The 6,037-nt window shown below is 46.7% G+C and overlaps 1 pseudogene; it reads left to right on the forward strand.

Annotated features, from left to right (window-relative positions):
• The first annotated feature begins 375 nt into the window (after positions 1–375).
• LOC106576043 (arg8-vasotocin receptor-like) lies at positions 376–5,319 on the forward strand (annotated as a pseudogene).
• The last annotated feature ends 718 nt before the right edge of the window (positions 5,320–6,037 follow it).

Genomic DNA, 6,037 nt, shown 5'->3' on the forward strand with positions numbered 1-6,037 from the left:
CCCGAACAAGGCAGTTAACCCACTGTTCCTAGGCTGTCATTGAAAATAAGAATTTGTTCTTAACTGACTTGCCTAGTAAAATAAAATGTGGAGAAGTTGCTTTGGCATCACAGTAATATGATAAACATCAGAACAAGATCATCTGAAAGACGAAAATGGGTCACCTTACAAGTTTTAAAAAATGGTTACCTTTTCAAAAAGGATTCTTAGCGGTATGATAAGTAAATGGATATGGATACTGACCAGCATTATGAATATTTACCCACTAATTGCACCATTCGTTATTAGGGTTAGCAGTAAAGAATCTGGAGACATTTACAGTTGAAAACATCAGTGTATTCCCTATTTAATTGCAAGTGGTAACGAGTCTTTCAGAGAAATTCCACCCATGCAAACAATACTGTTTTCCATACATGCTGTTTCTCTCTGCTGTTGTTTTTGTGTTCAAGGCTGTTTAGAGGCGGTTGGCGATGTGGGGGCGGTCTCTGGGGGTATACAATCATTTTAAAAGAGTTGGTGGAGACTGCGCACAGATACAGTTTCACACCATGAAGTGCTCCACATCTTTGCCAAGCCAACACATATGTCGGTCTGTGCGCAAAGAGCGAGTTTATGTAGACGATAGACTCTAAGACATTGCTTAAATTTAAAGCTAGCTGGCAGCAGGTGATCGTGGGCGCGGATTGGTTCAGGACAGTCATGCACTTCTCCGGAGACGCACTCTTCCCTTCAGAGAGCTCACTCAACATCATGGAAGAAAATGTGAACATAGGCTTCGACCCCACCGGCAAGCCGGGGATGATGGAGGACCCTGGGAACGACACCGGCACTCTTGAGAACTCCAGCGACCCGTTTGGCCGGAACGTGGAGGTTGCTAAGATCGAGATCACGGTGCTTAGCGTGACATTCGTCGTGGCTGTGGTGGGGAACCTGAGCGTGCTGCTGGCCATGTACATGAGCCGACGGAAGCCCTTGCGCATGCACCTGTTCATGAAACACCTGAGCCTCGCGGACTTGGTTGTGGCCTTTTTCCAGGTGCTGCCGCAGCTCTGTTGGGAGATCACCTTCCGCTTCTACGGGCCTGACTTCCTGTGTCGCATCGTCAAGCACCTGCAGGTGCTAGGGATGTTCGCGCCCACCTACATGATGGTGATGATGACGCTGGACCGCTACATCGCCATCTGTCACCCGATGCAGACCATTCACCAGCCCACCAAGCGCGCCTATATGATGATCGGGGCCACCTGGGTGTGTAGTCTTGCCCTGAGCATGCCCCAGTATTTTAACTTCTCACTGAGCGAGGTCCACCCGGGCTCGGCCGTGTATGACTGCTGGGGACACTTTATCCAGCCGTGGGGTGTGCGCGCCTACATCAACTGGATCACCGTGGGCATCTTCCTTGTGCCCGTGGCCGTGCTCATGCTCTGCTACGGCTTCATCTGCCGATCCATCTGGTTGAACATAAAGTACAAGACCCAGAAGAGCACGATTGCGATGGCACTTGTGAGCAAGAATGGGCTGATCGGTTAGAGTTCAGTCAGCAGCTTCACCACCATCACGCGCGCCAAACTGCGCACAGTGAAGATTACTTTCGTGATCTTGCTGGCATACGTGGTGTGCTGGGCTCCGTTTCTCACCGTACAGATGTGGTCGGTGTGGGATGAGAGCTTCTCGTGGGATGGTACGTGTTGTATTTGGGCTCTGAGCCGTAAGTTAGTGGCAGCGCGCGCTGGTGCCATGTCTCCGTTCATTGTGTTTTTAAACATTCCATTATTGCTTAGGTCTACTTCCTCAATAATACGTTGGCAATAGTGCACAGCTTCAGCACATATTTCATGCATCACCCAAGGGGCTTCCCTAAAATCTGCTTCACTGCTCTCCAAATTTAGATAGCTTTTACGCAACAGTTTACCACGGACATAGTGAGACAAAAACTGTATAACTCCTTCTCAGATACATAGACCAAACTGAAACAAATAGACTATACAGACAGTCAAGACGTATTACTTAGGCTATAGGCTGTGCAAACTGGAGACCTGGGGTACATTATTGTGACCTCAATGGAATAACCGCGCACAAAAACCTCTTACTGGAAGTCATTTCATTATCATTTCTGTGCATGTGAGTTAACTCATAACCCATTGCCTTGATGAGGTCTGTATGTAGCGGATGTTATTCCTCCTGCTGTAGCTTGAATTATCGGACCGTGCGCAATATAGAAAAACAGCAGAACCACCTAAAGGGCATACATAAAGTGTTAAACACGTGCCATTTAACGCAACCGTTGTGCAGGTGTGACAGACAGTTGTGAAAACGACCACCGGTCTTAGTTAGTGCATTCATCTTAGACGCAATCATCAGTTGTACATCCATTTTTAGACTTATAAGTGACGAATACGTACCCACTGATTCTTGAAGAATATAACTCATAAATGCCTTATGAGCTTAGTTAAACTGTCGTACCACATTAGAACCGAAAACATATGATTGTTTTACGCCAATGTTGGTAAACAATGTAAATGTAAACAAACACTGTATAGCCTAAAAATATGGTTAAAAACTACAGTGCCTTCGGAAAGTATTCAGACCCCTTGACTTATTCCAGGAGAGATGGATGCACTGACTCTGATCTCTCCTGGAGAACTCCAAATGTTAATTAAATATTTTGCTGGCGAGTCAGTGACCCTTCAGACCTAGTGGCTTGCTGAGACTCCCTCGAGAATACGCATAAATAGTGTGCGTCACTGCTAGTAGATAAACAGAACAAGCAGAACTAAGCTCTCTTTTGAAGAACATATCAAGACTGTTTCAAGGACAGCTTTTTTCCATCTACGTAACATTGCAAAAATCAGAAACTTTCTGTCCAAAAATGACGCAGAAAAATTAATCCATGCTTTTGTTACTTCTAGGCTGGACTACTGCAATGCTCTACTTTCCGGCTACCCGGATAAAGGACTAAACAAACTTCAGTTAGTGCTAAATACGGCTGCTAGAATCCTGACTAGAACCAAAAAATTGGATCATATTACTCCAGTGCTAGCCTCCCTACACTGGCTTCCTGTTAAGGCAAGGGCTGATTTCAAGGTTTTACTGCTAACCTACAAAGCATTACATGGGCCTGCTCCTACCTACCTTTCCGATTTGGTCCTGCCGTACATATCTACACGTACGCTACGGTCACAAGACGCAGGCCTCCTAATTGTCCCTAGAATTTCTAAGCAAATGGCTGGAGGTAGGGCTTTCTCCTATAGAGCTCCATTTTTATGGAATGGTCTGCCTACCAATGTGAGAGACGCAGACTCAGTCTCAACCTTTAAGTCTTTACTGAAGACTTATCTCTTCAGTAGGTACTATGATTAAGTATAGTCTGGCCCAGGAGTGTGAAGGTGAACGGAAAGGCTGGAGCAACGAACCGCCCTTGCTGTCTCTGCCTTGCCGGTTCCCCTCTTTCCACTGGGATTCTCTGCCTCTAACCCTTTTACAGGGGCTGAGTCACTGGCTTACTGGTGTTCTTCCATGCCGTCCATGGGAGGGGTGCGTCACTTGAGTGGGTTGAGTCACTGACGTGGTCTTCCTGTCTGGGTTGGCGCCCCCCTTGGGTTGTGCCATGGCGGAGATCGTTGTGGGCTATACTCGGCCTTGTCTTAGGACGGTAAGTTGGTGGTTGGAGACATCCCTCTAGTGGTGTGGGGGCTGTGCTTTGGCAAAGTGGGTGGGGTTATATCCTGCCTGTTTGGCCCTGTCCGGGGTATCATCGGATGGGGCCACAGTGTCTTCTGATCCCTCCTGTCTCAGCCTCCAGTATTTATGCTGCAGGAGTTTATGTGTCGGGGGCTAGGGTCAGTCTGTTACATCTGGAGTATTTCTCTTGTCTTATCCGGTGTCCTGTGTGAATTTAAATATGCTCTCTCTAATTCTCTCTTTCTCTCTTTCTGTCTTTCTCTCGGAGGACCTGAGCCCTAGGACCATGCCTCAGGACTACCTGGTATGATGACTCCTTGCTGTCCCCAGTCCACCTGGCCGTGCTGCTGCTCCAGCTTCAACTGTTCTGCCTGCGGCTATGGAACCCTGACCTGTTCACCGGACGTGCTTGTTGCACCCTCGACAACTACTATGATTATTATTATTTGACCATGCTGGTCATTTATGAACATTTTAACATCTTGACCATGTTCTGTTATAATATCCACCCTGCACAGCCAGAAGAGGACTGGCCACCCCTCATCGCCTGGTTCCTCTCTAGGTTTCTTCCTAGGTTTTTGGCCTTTCTAGGGAGTTTTTCCTAGGGAGTTTTTCCTAGCCACCGTGCTTCTTTCACATGCTTTGCTTGCTGTTTGGGGTTTTAGGCTGGGTTTCTGTACAGCACTTTGAGATATCAGCTGATGTACGAAGGGCTATATAAATAAATTTGATTTGATTTGATTTGCTTGAATGTTTTCTCCTTCACTGACTGGCCGACACCTATTCCCTGTTTCTCTCTCTCCAGACTCTGAAAACACCACAGTCACCATCTCGGCTCTGCTGGCCAGTCTGAATAGCTGCTGTAACCCGTGGATCTACATGATCTTCAGTGGCCACCTCCTCTGACATGGTCCACTGTCTGCCTTGCTGCCGGAGGCTGTTCCACATGTTCGGCCATCAGGACTCGAACAGCAGCATCCGCCGCACCACACTCCTGACCCGGGGACCACCCCTGTCCCTACCCCGGTGGAGCTCAGAGAAAAGCTCTTGCAAAGATTGCATTCACCACTCCCACAGGAACTGTCAATCAATCCCGGTGGAGTCTTGACCGCGCGCTCACAGTAAACACTGTCCACAGTTTACGCGCCACAGCGACGACGACTGTCGTACGTTTAGGGGGAGGCTTAATGGAACCAATGTGAACAGAGTCAGTGCATCCATCTGTCCTGGAGATTGTGTTTCTGCTCAGAGAGGTATTCAACACTCATCAATCCGTCAGTGGAAATGTGGCAGGCAATAACTAGGACATCCTGTCTCTTCTTGCTAAATGTGAACTGACACAGTCAGGAGGCATCTAAAACCCAGGCGGTACTAATATGTATGTTCTTACAGGCTCTTATGGGCCCAGACTCTTGCAGCGATCAGAATCGTTGCCATTAACCAGTCATTTCAAATGAACCGAGAGGTCAGGCCTGTGTTGTTCAGTAACTCATCATATGCCTAATATATGGTAATTGCCATTTTTAAATGACTGGTTGACTGTGACTTGGTGATTATGTTTAGGTTTACTGTACATTGTCCCCATTAAATAGTTAAACTGTTTTTAAAAGGTTTAATAAAAAACAATAATATACTGGCACACACCACTCTTCTTTCTCCCTTCATCACTCTCCCCCAACGGACCGCTCTCTACCCCTCTCCCCATCAAGCCCTTCACTCCATCTTTGTGAAGTATGTTGTTGTTTCCTTCATTGACTCTTCATCATCCCTTAGGGGTTTCCAGTCTGTGAGAGATGGAAGGTTCTAGAAGGTTTACCACCCCAAGATATTCCTGAACAACGTCTATTTGCGCCCCTACTGGATGGAAATTACAAGTGTAATGGCTGTGCTCAATGCAATGCCACTTATAAATGTAGATCCTTCAAACACCCACAAACAGGGAAATCGATCCCAATCAAAGGTGTTATTACGTGCTCCACTAAGGCAGTTATTTATCTTAGAACTTGTCCTTGTGGTAAAAATGATGTGGGTAAAACAAAGCGTGAATTAAAAGTACGTATCTCAGAGCATCGTAGCACCATTAGGTGCAAAAACTTGACTTACCCAGTTGAGGCCCACTTTTTGGAAGCAAACCACTCGATTTCGTCTCTGCTTTATATTGGCATCGAACATGTCACCCTCCCGAGGAGAGGGGGTGACCTTGTTAATTTATTGTGAAAACGAGAGGCTGCCTGGATCTTTAACTTAAAGACCCTTGCACCCTTCGGTCTCAACATAGACTTTGATCTTAAGCCATTCTTGTGATTATTGTGACTTTGCCATTGTAATTGTTTGTAAGCTTGTGTAGTCTAAAATG

This window comes from Salmo salar, chromosome ssa17, assembly GCF_905237065.1.
Source record: "Salmo salar chromosome ssa17, Ssal_v3.1, whole genome shotgun sequence".
NCBI lineage: Eukaryota > Metazoa > Chordata > Actinopteri > Salmoniformes > Salmonidae > Salmo > Salmo salar.